The sequence below is a fragment of the Phoca vitulina genome, unplaced genomic scaffold, assembly GCF_004348235.1.
Source record: "Phoca vitulina isolate PV1807 unplaced genomic scaffold, GSC_HSeal_1.0 scaffold19, whole genome shotgun sequence".
In the NCBI taxonomy this organism is placed as follows: domain Eukaryota; kingdom Metazoa; phylum Chordata; class Mammalia; order Carnivora; family Phocidae; genus Phoca; species Phoca vitulina.
In genome coordinates, this window is record NW_022589722.1 from 21736149 (window position 1) to 21758161 (window position 22013).

The following is a 22013-nucleotide window of genomic DNA, read 5'->3' on the forward strand; positions in this document are numbered from 1 at the left end:
GTGCTAGGTTCCTCTCTTTGCCTCTGTCTTTGCTTTGGATTTCCCCACTCCTGTGTGGGTTCTCTCTCCTACTCCCCCAGCTGGCTTTCTGGGTCCCTCTGGTGACCCTCTTGGTCTTGCTGCCAGAGCTCTGTCTTATTTTCATTGACAGATACTGCTCCCTATTGGCAACAAGACATCTTGGGCTGTGTTTCAGTGGGAGTCGGTGAGCTTCTGAAGTCACTCAGCCCGAAGCCTTCCACTTTACAGCACCCCCCATGGTGCTCCATAATTGCCTGGAAATGCATGGTGTCTCCCATCTTGTTGCTTAATTAAAATTCAGTTCTGTTCAACAGAGTCACAATTAAGAGATGTTTTTGTCTTCCTTTCTTCTGCTATCAATTGAGGACCCCTGTTCATGATGCCTCCTTGCTTATTTGGGAAATTGTCTGAAATATTTTCATGGGCAGCACATTGTTGGCGCGACTCCTAGAAAAGAAAGGCAGTAGGTCCTACTGAGAACATATGAAGCGATACTTCTTGTTAGCTACTTTTATTTGATGGAGATCTGGCATGTCCTATCATCCGCATTCACCCTGGGAAGGAACAGAGGCTCAGGGAGGTTAGGTAGCTTACCTAAGGCTGCCCAGCTCATCAGGGCAGCAACAAGGATCAGAAACAGAGTCAGCTATATCCCATCCCCTCCTGGCAGGAACGCTAAAGCAGTGAGAGGTAGGTTGAGGACACTGCCCTCCCAAATTCTCGAGTTCTCGAGAGTTCTTGAATACCTGAAGGCTTTCCAGGATCAGTTAACAATGATGACCAGAGGGTGGGGGAAATCCAAAAACTGCAACCCTCAACCTCTAAAGTTTTTGGGAACTAGCAAAAGAATTGGTGTGTCTTATAACAATTTCACTCCCCTCAACACCCAGAGTAAGTCAAAACAGTATGCACCAAGAGTTCTGTGCCCCAAGCACTCATAGGGGTCTAATCAACACTTGTTCAATGAAAAAAAAAATATTTGGCATATTGACTTAAAAATCAGTGTCTCTCAAAGCTTTTGAGGAAGGTGGCAATCTCCACAGCCCTGGAAGGGACCCCATTCTCTACTCAGTAGGACTGCGCGGGAGCTGAAATCGGACTTTGAGTTAGCATTTGAGAATTATCTAATTACTTCCCTGAACTAGTCTCTTCTCCGTAGTCCTGGTGCTAAGTGAGGGTTGACCCTGGCTCCCTTTCCCCACCTCCTTCCCGAGTAATTATCTCTCCAGTTAAAGAGCAAAGGGCGGACCACCAAACAGGAGGCTCTGCTGAATTAGAGCTAATCACACTGTGGAGGAATCCCACTCAGCCTTGACCTCCTATCGCTCTGCACACACAAGGCTTTCTCCACGAGGCTGGTTTCTCCGAGCATCGCTGTGCCTAATCAGACGTGTCACACCTCCACTGAGGTAAATTGGGTTTATTGGAGAAGGGAAATCAAATTAAGTCTGTTTAGGAATTAATTGTGACTGTCTAGGCTTAATCTATCATATTATCCCATTGTGGTGCATCGGGATCAAAATCCACTGACCCAGTTTAAAAAAGATAACAGCCTTTATAGCTAGAAAATAGGCATCGTGTTTGGGGCAGCAAAAACGGCAAAAGGAAAATGAAAATTTAGGAATTAAAAGGGATAAGATCCACGTATCAGCTGATCCACGGTAGACGAGAATGAAAAACAAAGTAACAGAGACCAAATACCCCGGACTTGGTTTGCCCACAAATAAAGGTGTGGTGGCTGGTAGATAATTAGGTGCTCAGTCGGTATTTATTTAAATTAATAGAAAAATGAAGGAGTGGGTGAATTGTCATCAACTTTACCGCCATTATCTGAAGGTCTTAATTGGGTCACCAGTGAACCAGGTTTCATGGTAGGTACTCCCCATTCAAGTGCAAAACAAGGGTTTATTAGAAGCCTACTGTATACCAGGAACCGTGCTAGGGACAAGGAGAGACCCAGTGCTTGCTGTGATCTAGCCTATAGTCTCGGAGCGAACAAGATGTCACAAGCAGTCACAAGAAAGTCAGCCTCTGTGACATGGGGAGCTTGGGGCCGGCGCACAGTGTAGCCAGTGAGAGCTGAGTCAGGGCGCCGGGGGCCTTATCAGACAGCCTAACCTGACTTGGAAAATATGGACAGAGGTCAAGGGGAGGAATATACAAATGCTTAAGTCAGTTATTGATAGGATTATTGATCGGGATGGTCCTCGATGCGCTTGTTTTCCTGATATAGTTCTAATAGTGCCCACTTTGACTTCCCAAAGTGCCCTGATTTGAGTGATGAATTATACAGTCACTCCGGTTATTGAAAATCTCTGTGGACTGCTGATGCGTTGAAGAGAGTGGCGATTGGTACAACCAGCTAGAGGTTTCGTACGATAGAGCACAGACAAAGCTGCTGTCGGACCAGGATGGTCTGATTGAGAAATCTTGTGTTAAATACATTCTGGGCTTTGAGAAAGGTAAACAGAGTGAATCCCTACTTCTTCACATTGAGTATGTTGATCCTTTGAGAAACCTCTATGTGGTGCTACTCTTTATCCTGCCTGGTGTGAGTCTTTGTTCCTGATTTCCTAACAGGGTAAGAGAGAGAGAGAACAAGCAGATTGTAGGTATTAGGCCAGTGGTCAGTGGAGATCAGCAATCTGGCTTAAATAAGCATTCATTGGCCACCTGCAGGTAAGGACGTCTACAAAATAAAGGTAATTAGAAAGCTTCTTGTAATGCATCACCCAGCTGGAAACTAATGAGTGATGGAGACCCAGTGAAGAAGAGAGAGCCTAATTAGACTAAGTGGGAATTCCTTCTGGAACAGGAAAATGTCAAGAATCAGGGAGAAATAATTTTTTTTCCAGCAGCATTTGAAACCAGATAAATCCATTTATCTTTTTTAGTGCAATCATATAATTTCTTTCACAAAATAAAATATCAATATTTCCTTTGTAAAGGGAAAAGAATCTCAACACACATACACACACACACACACACACACACACTAGTTAAGCAATATTCAGGGAGTAAAAAGAATGAAGAAATCTGGACAAAAGCTTAGATCCCATAACTTTTAATAAATTTGCAGATAGGTTGCAGGTACTAAGGAACTCTCATTTCTCAGTGAATCAATCTAGGCTTTTCCTCTCAGATTTTCTCTCCACCTTCCCACTGAAATCATTATCATAAATGAATACTAAAGTTGTTAGTCTTCTCAAGACATCGGGGGTAGTGGTGGTGAAGAATGTCTAATGTTTCCATATGATTTTGGAGTCCTGGTCATTACCTATCTATCCACCTATCCATCCACCCACCTATCCATCCATCATCCATTCATCCATCTGCCCACCCATAATTCATTCATCCACCAATGAGTCCGTCCACTCATCCATCTACCCATCCATCCACTGAGGCACTACATAGCATGACAGGTCTAGCTTCAAGTTTTGGTTCAGCCACTTGGGAGTAATATACAAGTCACCTAACATCTAGAAGACCCTATTTATTCATTTGCAAAATAAACATACCTGCCTCACCTCATTATGGGAATTTAATAGGTATTCAATAAATGTAAGTTATTATAATAAAAAATAATTCACTTGTTTATTTTAAAAAGTATTACATGATTATTATATGTTCTCTGATTTTTTTACTCCCAAGACAAGTCCGCGACAATTACTGCCTTCAAGGAGCCTATATTCTAGCCAGGGAGATTGAGGTTTATATTGATGGATGAAATTAAAATTTATTTTGTGCTGAAATGAAGATGTGAAATTAGCTGTTAAGGGAGCTATAAGGAGGAACAGTAACTCCGTGTGATCATGAAGAGATGGGAAGCGCTGAGTAGGTTTTAACGGAGAAGATGGTCAAAATGGTTAAGACTAGTTAGAGAAGGGGTAGGTAGACTCTTAGTATACCCCACTTCATATTTCAAGTTGACTTTGATTTAATCTGTTTAAGATACACTGTAACCTCCTTTGGGTAAATTTGCTAAAGAACAGGACCGAGTCCTGTATAAGGTAGGTATTTTTTATATCATTCGTTGTATTGAACAAAGATTTGTAAGGTGCCCGGCACATACCCAGCTGGCAGAAATTGGGGGTGAGTAGGATGTTGTTCTTATTCTCAAGGAGCTCCTGTCTGGAAGAGCAGAGAAACAAATACATTTGTTATAGCAAAATATGGTGAATATCATGCTATGCAGAAGGGGGCAAAATGGGGGGCTGAAGAATTCTCCAGGCAGACAGCTATGGATCGTCGATTCCGGTTGGAGGAACCTGAGCAAAGACGGAAATAAAGGCAAGAGAAGGAGTACTCTGCAGGGAAACTCATCTGTGTTGGTGTTAGTGGTATATTACAAGTGGGGATCCGAAATCTTGGGTCGGTCAGATCTCTTGGGACATTTTCAGGACCTTGGATTTTATCCAAAGATAAAAGGAGCTATTGAGGGGTTCTAAATAGGAGCAGTACAGTTAAGTGTGCATTTTGAAAAGATCAGTGCGGCTGGTGCTGAGGATGGACAAGCGGGTCAAGATGAGAGATAAAGAAAGAGGAATAAGACTTAGTAGGGGTCTGGGCGAAAGATAATGAGGACCTCATCTAGGGCAGAAGCGGGTGAGTCAGAAAGAGATGAACAGGTGTCTGAAATACCACTGACCCTTGAAAAACATGGGTTTAAACTGTGTGGGTCCACTTCTATGTGGAATTTTAATGCTACAGGACTGTAAATATATTTCTAATTTCTTGTGATTTCCTTAACACTGTCTTTCCTCTGGCTTACTTTATTGTAAGAATACGGTATCGGATACATACAAAATAGGTGTTCATCCACTGTTTACGTTATGAGTAAGCCTTTGGTCAACAGTAGGCTATTTGTAGTTACATTTCTGGGGAGTCAGAAGTTATACTTGGAATTTCGACTGTGCAGGGGGTCAGGCCCCCCCCCCATGTTGTTCAAGGGGCAACTGTACTTCGAATCAAAAATCTGTTTCCAGACGTCTCAGCCCTGAGCATCACATTATAGAGCTGCCTCTGCTGTAAGGCCATGGGAGGGCTAGACCCCCAAGGGCAGCCTGATGCTAGCCCCTAGACCCCAAGCTAGAGAATTCTGTTCCCAAAGATCACCACCCTTTGAACCATGTATCTGAGCTCCTTGCCGGTTTTCAGTTCCTGGAGGACAGAGTCCTGGAGGACAGAGTCGGTTTTGTACTGAAAAACACAAATCACTACACTCCAGCTTTCAGATGTTTCTGAGCACACGCTGTGGTTTTTCATTTCTGCAGCCTAAGCTTCCATATTTCTTACTGAGGGGGCAGGGTGCATGTGGCTGAGACCTTGGTGCCTGTGTTCTTTGGGAAAGTACAAGTAAAGCCAAGGGTCTTAAATAATTTAGAACTGGCCTAAATTTTTCCAACTGTCTCCCTTCTTCCATCTCTCCAAGGGATGCAAAAAGCAGACTCTAACACTCTAAAATGTTCATATTTCTAGAAGTTCTGGGAGCAAAGAAGAAAAACCACAAGTGTGCCATCTTGAAATATTCGTCTCATATTTTTTTTTCCCCTTCATACACAGCGATGGCAGGTAATAGTCAGCACCTTAGAGTAAAACGTGGTTTAGTGAAAAGATCTTGCATTTTTGCTATGGCGGCCTTGAATCGGAGATGGTTAGAGCCGAAATCTGAATTTAGAAGTAATCTACTTCCGAGATGAACACCTGGCACATGCGCTGTAATTCTCCTCGTCCACACCTGTGGCAGACATCGCTAATCCATCACAGGAGTCTTTTTCTCTGCGCCCGGGTGTGCTTCAGATCTTGTCACTAAAGAACTTAAGCGACTGCCGGTTGATTGCAGTTGGCGTGTTAGAACTCGTTTGTCACCCCCAATCTGGTCGCAGCAGTTGTACAGGGGAAAGGAGCGGTGGAAATGACCCAACACCACCCATTGGCAGGTTTCGTGGCCAAGACCTGCCTCCAGGTGCTTTTCTCCAAAACCAGGAAGTAAGATCCTTCTAGTCCTGACTCTGGATCTTTCTCTCCTTTGTCTCCATGTCTCTGCAACCCCCAGAATCTCAGTGTCTCTCTCTTTCTTTGAACCTCTGAGCATCTATCTGCTTTCTGATCATCTTTGAGCGGCTGTCCATCTCTCTGCACATCCCTGCCTTACTGTTCCTCCATTTTCCCACTGTGTAGCTTAGCTTTGGGCCCTGAGAATGCTCTTGACCTGTCCATATGTAAGGCGGGGATTGTGGCTGGTGCCGTGCACCAGGGGACTTTAGAGTGTAGTTGCTAGCAATGATGGGAAAGAAAGCTCAGGAAACGCATAAACACCGGGGAAGATAAAGTCAGCATTTGAATTGTGATCATGTCAGAGCAAGATTTTTCTGGGACAACAGAAATGTTGAAGCACATTTGTGCATAGACAACCCCCATTTAATTAGCCTCAGGCGAGAACCCCGTGCATAGGTGGGAAGAAGGACCGAAAGAAAGGGACAAGGATGAAATGGGAGTTCACTGTGTGTAGAGGCCAGTGGTGACTTCTGCATGTTTGCCCATTTTGTTCTGGTTTGTTTGGTGTATGTGTGGGGGGGTATCCTCGTACCATTTTACTCAGCTTCTAGGAAGGACCTGCAGGAGCTTGGAGTTAGGAGAGTGCTCATAGCATCATCACACTCAGTGAGGGGGTTCCTGGGTCCTGTCTGCCTCCAAGCTCCTATCTACATCACTGGGCTTCATCTCCTAACTAGTCCTTGGTTTTTAAGCCAAGGACCCGCCTCCATCTTTGACTTACGCCCTTCTCCTCAGAGGAGGAGCTGACCTTCTCAGTGTGTGAGTTTACTCAAAGGTGGATGGAAGAATCTCAACATGTGCCACCTAAACAAGCAGAGATAACTTACTTCTACATCAAAGGACATCTTCACGTTGAGGTATGCCCTGAAGAAAGATGCCATCCCAGCGCGGTCTTGCTGGTCCTGCCACAGAGCACCACACTCTCCCTGAGCGCTTCCTTCCTTCTCTCTCCTGGAGCCTTCCTGCATCTCCGGGTGCAGGGTTTCCTCTTGAAGACAGGAAATCAGAGGTGTGAGTCTATAGCTCCAGTGCTCAGACTGGGCTGCACAATGGAATCACCTGGGGAGTTTTAAAAAATACCCATGTCTTGGTCTCCCCCCTTCCCCCGCCCCACCATGAGATTCTGAGAGTGGCCTGAAGTGTGGGGGGTTTTAAAAATCTCCCTGGTGATTCTTACATGAACCACACTGCTTTCTAGTTCCCAGCCCTGCTAAACCCCACCAGTTTTCCTTCTTTGGATTACTTTTATGATTTCTACCAAAATGGGACCTCAAAGCATCCCTTACCCCTTGTATCATCGGCCCGTTCAAGCCTGGGATGCAATTATGCCCGTAACTGCTAACAAGCCAGAAGCAGGTGGTGCCGTCAGTTAGTGGCCAGAACGCCTGTATTCGGAACTTCCGTATTTTCTGCTCCAGTTGCCCCACTGGGGGGCATTCTGTCAGTGGGGAACATCTCACCCACAGGGAGGTAAGGTTATACGTATCATCAAAAGAGGAGGAAACATACTTAGTGGGAAAAAAAATGCATCCTTGTCTTTTTCAAAAGTGAATTACCAGAAACCCTTTTACGTGGAGAACCAGACAATCGCCAAGGTATAATGGCTCACCTGCAGGAAAAAGAGCACAGTGTGGGTGACAGCTGAGTCACTTCAAGTGGCAGATGTCAGATCGGTGTTTGGGTGTGTGCACCTGCACTCACACGTGAAGCACACCTTGGTGGCAACCACAAGTTAACTTCTCTGAGCCGACATCTCCTCCATAGGATGAGTTTAATCAAACCTACCTAACAAAATTATTTTGAGGATTAAAATAAATTATGAATTTAAAGTTTATTGCACATATTAGCCCTAGAGCTCTTAAAAGTCTGCATGGAAATGTAAAACCTCAATTAAAAATCAGTAAGAACATGAATGGGCAATTTGTTGAAGAAAAAAATATGGGGCCATTAAATAAAAGGAAACACAGCATCACTAGTAATCAAAATATTTCAATTAAGATGAGAATACTATTCTTATATCTTAATAAATTGCCTATGACTTATGTTGTAGTGAGAAAGGTCTTCTTATACCATGTTAATGGGAGTATAAATTGATTTAGTCTTTCTCGAAAGCAGTTTGGCAATATCAGAAACCCTTAAAAAGTTTGGTTTTTTTTAACTGGAATTTCTGCTTCTCTAATCTATCTTAAGGAACTAAATAGGGTTGTTTATAGATGTTGACCTCAATGTTATTTATAATAGTGAAACATGGAAATAATCTAATTACCCAAAAGTATGTGAATAGTTAAGTAAATTATGCATTTTCAAAATATAATAATGTCCCTATAAAATTTAATTTATAAAGATTATCTATTGACATAGGAAAAATCTCCTGGTAAGTGAAAAAGCAAGATAAACTTTATTTTCAGTATTTTAATTCTGTTTAAAAAATATTTCATATTTTGTTGAAATGCTTTGATTTTGCTAGTATCAAACACTGACTCAAGCTGGCTTCAATAATAAAGCAAATTTATAGCCTCCTATAATAGAATATATCCAAAAACATGTCAGCCTTCCAAACTGGTTGATTTAGCAGCTCAATGTTTTTATCAAGGATCCAGGTTCTTTCTCAATCTCTCCTCTGCTGTCCTGGGTGTTGCCTTATCCTTAGGCTGAAGGTGTCATATCCAGATTCAGTGATGTTTGGAGAAGAAAAGAGGGTACATCTCTCTCTCCTCTCTCCTTCCTCCTCTCCTTCCCTGTCTCTTTGGTTGTTGAGGAAGTTTTTCTCACTAGCCTACTTGCAGAGTTCCTCCTCACATTTTATGGCCCTGAATTGGGTAGTGCTTATTCCTGAACCAACTTTGGCCAGGGAAATGAGACTGTACTTAGACCAATTAGGACCTATTCCTGAACCCAGGGTTGTGAGTATCCTGAGGCTCATGGCTTGTGGAGCAGGCAGGAGGGAAGTGGACAAACAGACTGGGTAGGCAACCAACTCTGTCCACCGTGGGTATGCATCAATCCATGGAAGATGCACACCTTCCAACTGATCTGACCACCACGGTGAAGTTTGATGGAAAAATACTTCTGAAGACATGGACGAAGTTTTCACATCATATACATACTTGCTGCCAAGATTTTGACTGAAGACAGGTTCCATGTGGAACCTTTTCAGAACTCCTGGGAAAGAATCAAATGCAGAAAGTAGACCAGTTGGGGATGTGCCCTCTGATGACCAGCCTTCTGAAATGGAGACAGAGGCTACACTACTTGGTTGGTTCTTTTCATCTCTCTGTGTGGGATGCCTATTGCTTGTCCTTGGAGATGGCTTGATTATGGTGATGGATGTAAGGTTGAAGCTCTGCATGAACGAGGAGGCATTAGAGAAGGAGCAGGCTTGGGGTGCCTGGGGGGCTCAGTCGGTTAAGCATCCTACTCTTGGTTTCAGTTCTTTTTTTTTTCCTCACAGGGATTATTACCTATACAAATAATTTAAGCCTAGAGATGCAAGAATCTCCATGTGAGGAGGGCTTATTTAAGGATGAAGCCAAGACAGCAAGAAACAAGGCCAAGAGGTGGGAGAGTGGTGGGAGGAGAGAGAGAGAGAGAAAGACAAACAGACCATTATGTAAGCAGCTGGACCCAACACTACTGAAATCAGCAACCATCTTTTTCAGTTACATCAATCAGTAGGTTCTCACTAGGTTGAGATTTCTTAGTCAATTGCTACTAAAAATGGCCTGGGCTTGGATGACACATGCATGGGGTGTGGGAACAGCATGCCAGTTTCAAGATGCATGAACTTGGTCTGTTCCCTTTATCTCTGCTCAAATGCTAAAATGAGGAATAATTGATATTCAAGGTTACTTCCTTTATGAATAATTGTAATGATGTCTAATATTCATCCAGCACTTGCTATCTTGGATATTAGGCTAATATATTTATACTATTTGTTACTCTTCACAGTCTTAGGGGATAGATCCTATAATTATACCCATTTTACAGGTAGGTGAACTGAAGCGCAGATAGGGAAGTGGTGCTCCGAAGGTCAGAGAGTCGATAAGTAGCTTAGCTAAGATATGAGCCCAGTGGTCTGTCTGCTAAAACTGTGCTCTTAACCTCTATACCAAGAGAACAAAACTTTCTGGCAGACAGACGGCAGGTGGTGGGCTGGAATGAGCCCTGGATGGGAATCAGGAGACCCTTCCTTCTAGCCTCATCCCTGCTGCCAAGTTATTTATCTCCAGACAAGTCACGTCCCCTCTCAGGGCCTTGTTTGCTTTTATTTATTCAATGAGGGAGTTAGCCCAGATGTTCTCTAAAGTTCTATCTAGTTTTTTATTTTATTTTATTATATTTAAAATCAATTAATTAACATATAGTGTATTATTAGTTTCAGAAGTAGAGTTTAGTGATTCATCAGTTGCATATAACACCCAGTGCTCATTCCATCAAGTGCCCTCCTCAATGCCCATCACCCAGTTTCCCCATCTCCCCAACCTTCTGTGATTTAGTGACAGAAGCTGTTATATAGATCATGTTCATTTTCCTCCCCGGACAGTAGATGTATTCATACCACTGGCTACTGGGCCTAGAGCTGTTCTCATTCAGACCACAGTTGGCAAAAGAGCAACTAATAGGCAACTTGGCCTTGAACTTACTTCTTTCAAAATCTGGGGCATTCATGACTTCAGGCCAACTGAGCACACAGTTCCATAATCATGGGGATCGTTTTGGGAAAAAGAATAGAGTCAATCAGGGTTTTGGGTTGCAAGCAACATAAACCAACCCTGGATTTCTTAGGTTCAAGGAGATTTATGGGAAGGGCATGGGGAACTCACAGATCTAAGGGAGGCCGAGACTGGGCAGGGAAATGGGGAGGAGCTGCGGGGAGCTCAGGAGAAGTCAGCATAGGAGTCCCAACCATGGTTCCCAACCACGAGGTCTGGCACGTGCACATCCCTGTGTGATGGCTATAACTCTTCCTTCCACTGCTTACCTGAATCCTGTGGAGAGTAGCCAGTTGGGTCAGTTTGGCTCACAAGCCCATCCCTTGGCTGTTCTGTGGCAGGGGAAGGAGATCCTATAGGTGGAGAGGTTCTGTAATGAGAGGTCTTGCCAGGATGCACACTTCACCAAGACACGTGGGCACAGGTGTTCCCTAAAAGGTAGTCGGGTGCTCTTAGGAGAAGAATGACTCCTGAGCAGTCAAAATGATAAACATCCTCTTCAAGGGTATAAATCCCAGTTATACTTTAGAAATCTCAGTAGCAGATATAGAAATATTTTTAAAAATACAACAAAAATCATGGGGTTCTTATTTCTCTTCTTTTTTTTCTTTCTTTCAAGATTTTATTTAATTTCAAATTAGTTCACATGTACTGTAGTATTAGTTTCAGGGGTAGCGTTTAGTGATTCATCAGTTGCATCTAACACCCAGGGCCCATTACATCATGTGCCCTCCTTAATGCCCATCACCCAGTTACTCCATCCCCCTCCCCCCTCCCCTCCAGCAACCCTCAGTTTGTTTCCTAGAGTGAAGAGTCTCTTATGGTTCTCTCCCTTTCTTTCTCCTTCCCATCCACAAATATTTTTGTGAACATTTTTTATGTAGATGGATGTATTGCATGAAACCTCTGTAGCCAGACCTCCTGGATTTGAACCCCATCCCCACTACTGCTTCATTATGGAACTCTAGATAAGTTACCAAACCTCGCTGGGCCTCAGCTTTTTCATAGAAGCTTCAGTAAGTATCCTATAATGTTTGGATGTGGTTGTCATCATAAAGCTGTACAGAGAGTAAGATGGGAAGCTTGCCCTCTAGGAGTGCACCATCCAGGAAGGGAGATGAAATTGCACTGATGGGTGTTTAGTCTGTCACCGCTGTATAAACCGCCAGCAAAATCACAGTGGCAGGCAAAACAAGCATGTATTTTTCACTCATGCAGATGTTGGATTGGCTGGGATTTGGCTGATCTAGGTTAGGCTGGGCTTGGTTTAAAGTCATAGTTTGGGTGCTTCTCATCTTCCTTGGACCAACATCTACCTTCAAGATGTTCTCCTGGCAAAAGGCAGAAATGCAAGAAGACAGGCCCAGCTCTGCAGGTCCAGTCCAAGCCTCTCCTGTTATCACATTCTCTAACAATCCCATTGGCCAAAGCAAGTCACATGTCAAAGCCCAAGGCCAATGCCAAGAATGCAGATCTATAATATTATCACAGGGTAGTAGAAAGTTTGGGGCCAGTGATTCAACCTACATCATGTTTATTTAGTAGCAAGTAGAAAGTTAGGGATGTGATAGGAGAGACATAAACAGAAGTGTCAAAATAACTCAAAAGTCAGAGACCTCACTTTGAATTGGTTGAGAATTCAAGGAAAATATTGTGGAAAAAGAAGTGATTGAGATCAATTGTGCAAGATGAGTAAGAGTTGGATACCCAGGCATTGGAGAAGAGAAGGAAAATCCAGGCAGAGAGAATACAATCAGCAAAGGCACAAAAGTAGGGGCACATCCAGGAATAATGAGTAAGTTTGACTTGGATGGGTTTGTGGAGGGAAGTTCCGGCTATGAGGGAAAGCTGGGACCTGAAAGGGCCCTGATTTAATCAGTTTATGGACTGAACAAGGCTTGTGGCTTGGAGAGACCAGAGGGTTCCTTTTAGACTTTCAGGAGCAAGTGACCATCAATAACTTGTACCCATGAGGGAAACACCTGATCGATGATCCATAGAGGCAAATACATAAGCAGGAAGACAGCAGTCCCTACAGAGCACAGTAATTTTATGTGTAGCCCTCAGCCAGGCCGGCAACAGCATTAACCATCTGGCATGAATAAACAGAAAGAAATAGTGATTAAGAAGCTGATTTGTTTTACTCGCCCAGAAGAGGTTGGTGCCCTACTCCGTTGAAAAGGAGACCTAGTCAAAGAAGTTCATGGATTTAACAGGCAGAAGAAAGACGAAGGGCTTTAGAGTTAGATCGTGGGGCTGTCTCAGTTCTGTCATTGATTGACCGGGCGACCTTGGACATGGTATTTCACCTTTCATGGGCCTCCATGTCCTTGTCCATAAAATGGGGGTTAATGATACCTAGGGCTGTCATAATAAGCAAATAGGATAATATGTGATGTACAGTAACACATTTGTGGAAGTGGAGGGAGCCCATGCTCTAGCAGCTAACACATGGAGATGAGCTCAGGAGGAAGGAGGTTGAGTAGTTTTGTGTATCATTTGCTTCGATTTTATTCTTCTGTGCTTTTTTTTTTTTTTAAAGATTTTATTTATTTGAGAGAGAGAGAGTGCAAGCATGAGCGGGTGGAGGGGCAGAGGGAGAGGGACAAACAGACTCTCAGCTGAGCAGGGAGCCAGATGCAGGGCTCGATCCCAGGACCCCGAGATCATGACCTGAGCCTAAGGCAGATGCTTAACCGACTGAGTGACCCAGGTGCCCCTCTCCTGTGCTTTTCTATTTTGGCCAGCTTGGGAATCTCAAAACAACATTCTCAGTTGAAGGCACAGTTTCTGATAAACAGTTTTGCCAGCTGGACACATGTGAGGCTTAGATTCAGGAGCAAGATGAGCAGGAAGAGTCAGTACAGATGAGGGGTCTGTATTGCTGGTATCTCGGCCACTCAGGTTCTAGAGAGGTCATTGATGGTACTTGTTAGGTGAATTGTTTCTGGATCCAACAGCTGTGGCACTGGGCTCCTGGGGCTTGGTTGTGCCAACGTGATGTGATCCTGGAAGCAGTAGTTATAACTCTGGCTTTCTGACCCCCAAAGGGCCTTATTGTTGCAGAGGTACTCTTGATAAGCCGGTTCTGGGGGATTCTTCTAGAATCATTCCTCGTTATTCCCTGCCTAGAACTTACTTCTCCAGACCTTCTAATGATTTTATCAGCATTTGATTCCCTGCTTCAAATACCTTTTTTTTAAATAAAAAAGAAAACAAACAGCATTAGCTTTTATTACCTACAGCTGAGCCCTGACTGGCACACTGCAGTGGGCTGCATCTCTAAAAGCACCCCAGTCTCCATTTGCACAATCCTTCCTGACCTTTTCAGGCTCTAACTTCCAACAGCCTCCTGAACACCTCTCTTTAGACCATCTGCCGTTACCAAATGCTGTCCCTGCCTCTTGGTTTCCTGTTCCCAATCCAACCTAAATACTGCGGTCAGATTTATCTTCTTAAAAGCAAAGTATTGGGGCACCTGGGTGGCTCAGTCAGCTAAGCATCTGACTCTTGATTTCAGCTCAGGTCATGATCTCAGAGTCATGGGATCCAGCCCTGAGTTGGGCTTTGCGCTCAGTGAGGAGTCTGCTTGAGATTCTCTCTCTCCCTCTGCCCCTCCCCCATTTGTGCTCTCTCTCTCAAAAATAAATAAATCTTTTTTAAAAAAGCAAAGTATTAATCACATACCTTGTGATTTCTAGTTTTATATTGATGGACAGAGTGCTGGGTATTATATAAGACTGATGAATCACAGGCCTCTACCTCTGAAAACAATAATACATTATATGTTAATTAGCTGAATTTAAATTTAAAAAAATGAAAAAGAAAAATAAATAAAAATAAAAAATAGATTTTTATTATTTATTATAATATAATATAGATATTATAATATCTCTGTCCACCAGTTTATTTTTGGTGGACAGAGATATTATTTCTTCTTTCTCCACTTGGGGATTACTCTCAAAGCAAGAAGGATTATGTGGAAAGAAATGAAAGCTCCATTTCTGATGAAACCAGGAGATATCTGTAACCCTGAGCAACAATATCTAGAGAATGGTCAAATGCTGTGAAGATTGGATAAGGTGAAGGAAGGTACAAAGGATGCCCACAGCTGCAGACCTCAAGAGAATATGGTCAAACATGTTTCTCCCAAGTACATGGCACAACGAGAGGGCAAATGCAGTGAGCCCCCTTATTTGGAGCAATGGGTACAACTGTGTGGATTGATGGCAAGAGTTTCCCTGGACCCAGTTTGGCCTGAAGGAGAAGCAGAAAAGACAGGACCAAATGAGAAATTCACACAGATAAATCATAAATCCAGGAAGCAGCCTACAGGTGAGGCATGGTGGGCAAAACACAGCCTGGTGCTTTTTGCTTGAGCAAGTTGAAGGATAGAATGACATTTACCAGGGATGTGGAAGGGTAGAGATGAAAACCCACTGGGTAAGGTCAAGGGAGAATGGGAGGTGAGGAAGTACAACATGAGATTTGCTCTAAAGGGGAGCAGAGTGATGGGGTAGCAGCTGCAGGAAGATGGGGTTGAGGAGTGTGAGGATTAATTTTATCTGTCAACTTGGCCGGGTCGTGAAGCACCCAGATGTTTGGTTAAACATTACTTCTGGGTGTGTTTGTGTGTTTCTGGATGGGATTAGCATTTGAATTCGTCGGCTGAGTAAAAGCGATTGCCCTCCTTAACGTGGGTGGGCATCATCTAATCTTTTGAAGGCCCAGATAGAACAAAAAGGTGGAGGAAGGGGGCATTCGCTTTGACTGAGCTGAGACATTGGTCTTCTCCTTCCTTGGACTAGGACATCATCAGTGCTGCCAGTTCTCAGGCCTCTAAATGTAGACTAGAACTCACATCATTGGTTCTCCTGGTTTGTGGGTTTTTGGACTTGGATTGGAACCAAGCTTGGAGATGGCCAGACTGTGGGACCTCTCAGCCTCCATAGTTGCATGAGCCAATTCTTCATAATAAATCTCTTAACAGATATAGATTTTTTTCTTGAAATATACAAGAACTTTATTTTTAAAACTTTTACACTAGTAATCAGTAGAGGGGAATCTTCTTTAACATAATCTTCCACATTTGAAAAGTATCTCATCTTTGTTAAAATTTCCTTGGCTTTCTCAAAATCATCTCGTTCAAAAGCTCTGCTCACATTGTCAGTCAATTCTTTCTGTTTATAGATACAGATACATTGATTGAATCTGCTTCTCTGGAGTACCCTGAGTAATACCAGGAGCATAAGCATGCCAGTGTGCTGATGGTAATTCCTAGAAGAGAGATACTGATAAGGTGCAAGAAAGGGGAGACAAATATGAGAGCAGTATTCTTGTGGAGGTGAGACAGGAGGGGTCTACAGCACAGGAGAAGGATTATATTTTTAACAGGAGCATATGTATTTTTGGTAACAAAAGAACACAGTACATGGGAGTAAATCTGGCAGGTTCACATATGTGGTAGGGGAGCATGTTGGAGTTCTCTTCTCATTGCTTCTACTTTTTCCAAGTAACAGAAGGCATTATTATCAGCTGAGAGGAAAGCGGGGAAGGACTTGTGGGAGATTTGAGGAGAATGAAGAAACCATACAACTATTGTCTAGGAGAGAGGGAGAAGAAAGGAGCAAAGGAAAAATTATTATTATGCTGCTGGGTATTCCTAAGGGGCCCTTGTGAATTTAATGGTCACATCACAGAGGCATCACAGAGATAGGGAATCTATCTAACTACGGAACTAAAGACTAAACTTGAGGGTTGTGGTTGCAGCACAGAACCGTGTAAGCTTTCACAAGGTAGAAATGATTTCATTAGGAAAAGTTGGAGGAAGAGGGCAGAATGGTGGAAGGCACTGTTTCGTATAATGCCTTTGGAAGTTTTCGTAGCCAGAGGTCAAAAGGTATTATTCAAAACTGATAAATCACATAACAGAAATCTACTCAAAGATATGATAATCACCTAAAACTGGTGAGAAAAAGCGTGTGCAGGAGAAAGAGAAAAATACACTTTCATCCTAGTTCATACTAGGGAGTTGATAGATACTGGCCCAAGAAAGAGAACTCCATATCATACATAGTTAAAAAGACACCTGCTAGAATAACAACAAAAACCCAACTTTTCAAAATAGCTGCGGAAAAGCATGCCTGCCCATTTAAAAAAAAAAAGGAGAAAAGGAAATCTGACTCTCTGATGAAGGATTTAAAAACCTTCAGTGATGAATACAAAGAATAATATTAAATAGGATTGTTTGGGGATAGGCCATGTTGGTCCCGTTCTTATTGTTTCTTTCCCCATGGAAAGTTTGCTCCACACTTCCTGACCTCTCTCTCGGCTCCTTTAGACACCCTGCCCCAGGGGAAGTGAAGGGATTTATCTGTTTGGTAAATTTAGAAGCAAATGGATCACACTCGTCTCAGCTCTGACTGGTTTCTCCTTGGGAGTGAGCTGCCCTTAGGGTAAATGAGTTCTAAGCTGCTCCTTGAAGCAATGTGTCTTATCTTTGTATAGGGCCCCAGGCCTCTCCTGGCAGGTTTGCCTGTGTCTGAGAAGCTAAGTCTCTTTGGTCCTGGGGTTCAATTTTAGAGAGCCTACAAATAGAACTCCCATAATCCAACCTAGTCTTTATCAAAAATAAACACAGTATTTTGGCTTGATATTCTTGTCTCTCAAAGTACTCTTCTACACGGCTGTGGGAGGGGATGCCATTTATTGGACCCTCACAGACGATGATGATTTGGGGTTTTTGAGGAGCCCAACTCAATGAGTGAATATTTGTAGCGCTCTTAGAACAGTGTCTGGTACATTGGGGTTACTTCATAATTGCAGTGAAATGAGTAAGTGACGGATTTTAGCACCTCAGAGGAAAATGACAGCTAGTCAGTCTCCCGTGTGGCAGAAAGCAAGGATACAGAACTGTAAACGAGTCATCCTTCCATCTGTGCACAGAGCAAAGAGACAGGGATTTTGCCGAGGAAAAGAATGACCCAGATACTGCAGAGGTCAGTGGAAGATGAGGGACCTGGAGACAGAGAGGGTGGACTGGCGGCCATCTTGCTTCCTACTGCCTTCCTTATTGGCTCCAGACCCTTGTGGTGCCCAGAGGTGCTCTGTTCCCTTGGGTTCTGTAACTCGCCTTTGCATCCTCCTAATAAACACCCCCCTCCCCCCACACACGCACTTCTATTTTTGCTGCGTAGGCTCCTTTGAAGTGGGTTGTTTTTACCTTCAGCCCAAAGACTCTTGACTAACACATGAGCTGCTGAGGTCCAGAGCAGCTGGAGGATGCTTTCTAAGTTTATGGAATTTTTGAGAATTTTGAGTCTGGGCAAATAGCCAGAATACTCTATGGGAAGAGCAAGGGCACTTTCCTGGCAAGGAAACGACCACTGGGTTTTCCTCAGCTGACTGTGGTGGGTGGATCGGGAGTCCAACTGCCACAGGGACCATCAGACTTGGAGAGAAGCCACAGGCAGCCGGGATATTAAACAAAAATGCAAAGGCTAATACGAAGCAGTTAAAATCCCAAACTTGTGAATCCCAGCTTGTGAATCACCGACAAAGTGTAGAGCTCCTGAATGCTAACCAGTTGGGTACTACATTAATTCTGCTGTGTAATTCTGTGAATTCTACCAGCCTCACAGATGGGAGTCCAAAAGACGAAACAACAGCCTGTTCCGTTCTGATTCAACTTCTCATTTGCCTGCGCCCTGCCTTCCCAGGAGCGCGGGGTGACCAATTGCAGACCTTGGACTTCTGTGGGCTTCAACTAATAGGTGTGGCAAGTGTATATTCTGGGATGGAGGTAACCAGGAAGCCAGTGCAGGGATGGGAGGCACATTCACCACCCACAAGCTGGGACTGAGATGAGCCTCTGCACGGGGGGTGGTCAGTAATTCCAGTGAATAAACAGATCCAAACCCTTGATGGATAAAGTATGGGTGTAGCTTCACACCCACAACAGGGTCTGGACCATGGCAGGGGGTGCAGCAAATAATTTGTTGACTATGGAATGAAGTCTGTTGAACCTCTCCTATTACTCTTAAATTACACGTTTCTCTCTTTGGTAGCATTTAGCACAATCATATTTCCACTTACCTAAGTATTTATTTGATCAATGCCCATATTTCCAACTAGAGAAGCAGGAGGATGAAGGGAGAGTGCTTACATTTGTTCATGATTGTTTCCCAAGTGCCTAGCACAGGGTCTGTGTATTGTTTGATCTTAATAAATATTTGCCAGATGAATAAATAATGTCTTGATTTGCAAAGTGTAAGCCTGGCAAATACTGGGCTCAGAAGGCCTAGTGTTTAATTTGGATGGAGGTCAATGTCCCTGCCCACGGCCATTTGAGTGATTTCTTGGCAAAGCCCTGAGTTTTCTCTCTTCTCCCCTGCCCAGATGGTAAGGGACTGGCACCTTAGCATTGGGCCTGTTCTTTCTCTCTGGCTTGGAATGAAAGAGTTGATCTTTATCAAATCAGGATCTGCCAAAGCTAGATATATCAATCCCAGCTGTCTGTCACTTCACAAGAGACTTGTTATGTAGAACTGTAGTGATGCAATTTATAGCAGGGATATTGCCCACATCACCTGCAGGTACTCGCCTCCGTGGACCTTACCCTTTGCTGTCACTCTTGTATGGTCAACTGTGTCTTTTCTTGAACTTCTGCAGCGAAGCTGGAGGGGGCTGGAAAGGCGAGGCTTCTGCAGCTCCCTGCAGTGCCCAGGCCTAGCCACGGGGCCTGTCTTTTTAGAGCCTTGACTGAGTTTTCTGCTGTAACAGGATGGGCTTCTCTGCCTTCTTCATCTTTGTTGTCCCTCTCATTCTTCACTTCTGATCCAGAGGGGGCTCTTTTGCATGGTGTGACATATTGAATTCACTCTCGGAAAGGTGACCAACATCAGCACGAGAGAGGCTTTCTGTCTTGCCAACTTCAGGGTGTTCCTGGAGAGAGGAATCAGCACTGATTGCTCGGTGACTTGCTTTCACCGGAACTCCTTCGTTTGCAAGTGGCAAAAGCTTAATTTAACAAAGTTTAGGAAAGAAAAAGAGGATTTTATTGACCTGGATTACTGGGGAGTCCCAGTGGTGAAGGAAGCATTTAAGCCTGCCTGGATCCAGGCACTTGGAAAAATATCGCCAGGATTCAATCTTTCTCTCGGCTCCGCTTTCTTCTAGAAAGGCTTCGTCCTCTGGCAGGCTTTCCACATGGGGCAGACAACATGGCTGCTGGTAGTTTGAGGTCAGCATCACTAAGTGGCTGGATTTATCAGATAAAAATGTAGGAGGCTCGGTTAGATTGGAGTTTCAGATAAACAACTAATACATTTAAAAATATTGTATGTCACATGCGTAAGTATAACCCATGGAATGTTTGGGATATACTTCTACTAAAAAAATGTATTAAGCATTCTATCTGGTAATCCTAAGGTATCATCCCCATAGCCAAAAGCTTCAGAAGAAAGAGCCTTACTCCTTTTCTTATATAGCCTATTCTCAAAATGGTTCTGATTGGGCGGCCTAGGGCATACACTCATCCCTGTGGTTGATGAGTTGGGTCTCTGTAATTAAAGACCCCATGGGGAGAGGCCATTGTCAACCAGGTAGTATTTGTTAAATACTATTTTGTGCCAGGCCTTATTCTAGGTGCTGAAGATCCAGCTGTGAACAAGACAGAGGCACCCTGGCTGTAAGGAGCTTGCTCTCTACAATGTGAACGGGAAGATAATGAGTACATACATTTCTTAGTAAATAGGATAATTTCATGTAGTGATGAAGAAGATAAAATAGAGTACTGTGGTGGGAAGTGTCTGGCACTGTTGTGGGTTGGATTATGTACCACCCTCCCAAAGACATGTTGAAATCCTAACCCCCAGTACCTACGAATGTGACCTTATTTCGAAATAGGGTCTTTGCAGATGTCATCAAGTTAAGATGAGGTCTTACTGTGTTAAGGTGGGCCCCAATCCAATGACTGGTGTCCTTATGAGCAAAATATGGACACAGACGCAGAGAGGACAAGGCCATGTGGGATGGAGACACACTGGAGTGATATATCTATAAGCCAAGGAACACCAAGGATTTCTGGCAACTACACAAAGCTAAGAGAGAGGCATGGCACAGATACTCCCCTAGAGTTTTCAGCGACACTTGGTCCCTTCTGACACCTTGATTCAGACTTTCAGCCTCCAGATCTGTGAGAGAATAAATTACTGTTGTTTTAAGTCACCCTCTGTGGTCATTGATTTTGGCAGCCCCAGGAAACTAAGATGGGGCAGAGGGTCGGCTGAGCCTCTTCTCAGGGAAGACCTCTGTGAGGAAGCGGCATTGGGGTTGAGGCCTGAAGGGTGAGCAGAGACAGCTGTGGGGACATCTAGGGCAGGGCAGTTACAGGAGAAGGGTCAGAAGGTGCAGAGCATGGCCTGGCAGAAGGGATCGGGCACATCAGGGCCCTGTGGCAGGAGCAGAGAGGAAGGGGCATGGAGAGTGGGGGTGGGGCACTAAAATGGCCCTGAAGCTCCCTTAGGGTGGGGAGGCTGGGAACAGCAAAAGCTGGGTTTGCAGCCTAGCTCTGCCACTTCCTTACTGGGTGATCCTGTTTCTTAACCTCTTAGAATGCAGATTTGAGTTTCTTCAAACACAAAATGTCCATGCAGATGCTTTTGAATGCAAGAGCTAGCTCCCAGGCCTTCTTGGTTTGTTACTTCTGTGAGCTTGGATTTTCTGTGAAATTTTATTCCTCTTCTAAACCCACATAGACTTTCATTGCCTGTGATTATCATTTGCGATCTGTCTTGACCATATCTCCTAAAATGGTTTTTGCCTTACAGACTGGCATTCTGCCCAAGTTCCCTTGGCCTTGGAGCAATATCTTGTCCATTCCTGGTTTTGCTTTTACTGCCTCCTTCTGGATGTGGATAGCTCATAGCCCCAAGCTGAGCACCATGAATGAGCAAGGACAGTGTACTAGTAATTTAGAGCTGGGAGTTAGTCTTGAGCAAATGGATTTGCACTGAGACGTCCATCCTTTCTCTTAGGACTAAGTAGCCTGCAAATGCACAGAGGATAGGGTTGGGTGTTCGGTATATGGGTGAGAAGTATCACTGACCTTGATATATGAGGTCAATCTCATGACCTTGTCCTCATAAGCATCACATTGCAGTCAACTGGCCCAGAATCATGGAGAGACCTCTTCTCTGATACCAAATAAAAATGGCTTTTCCT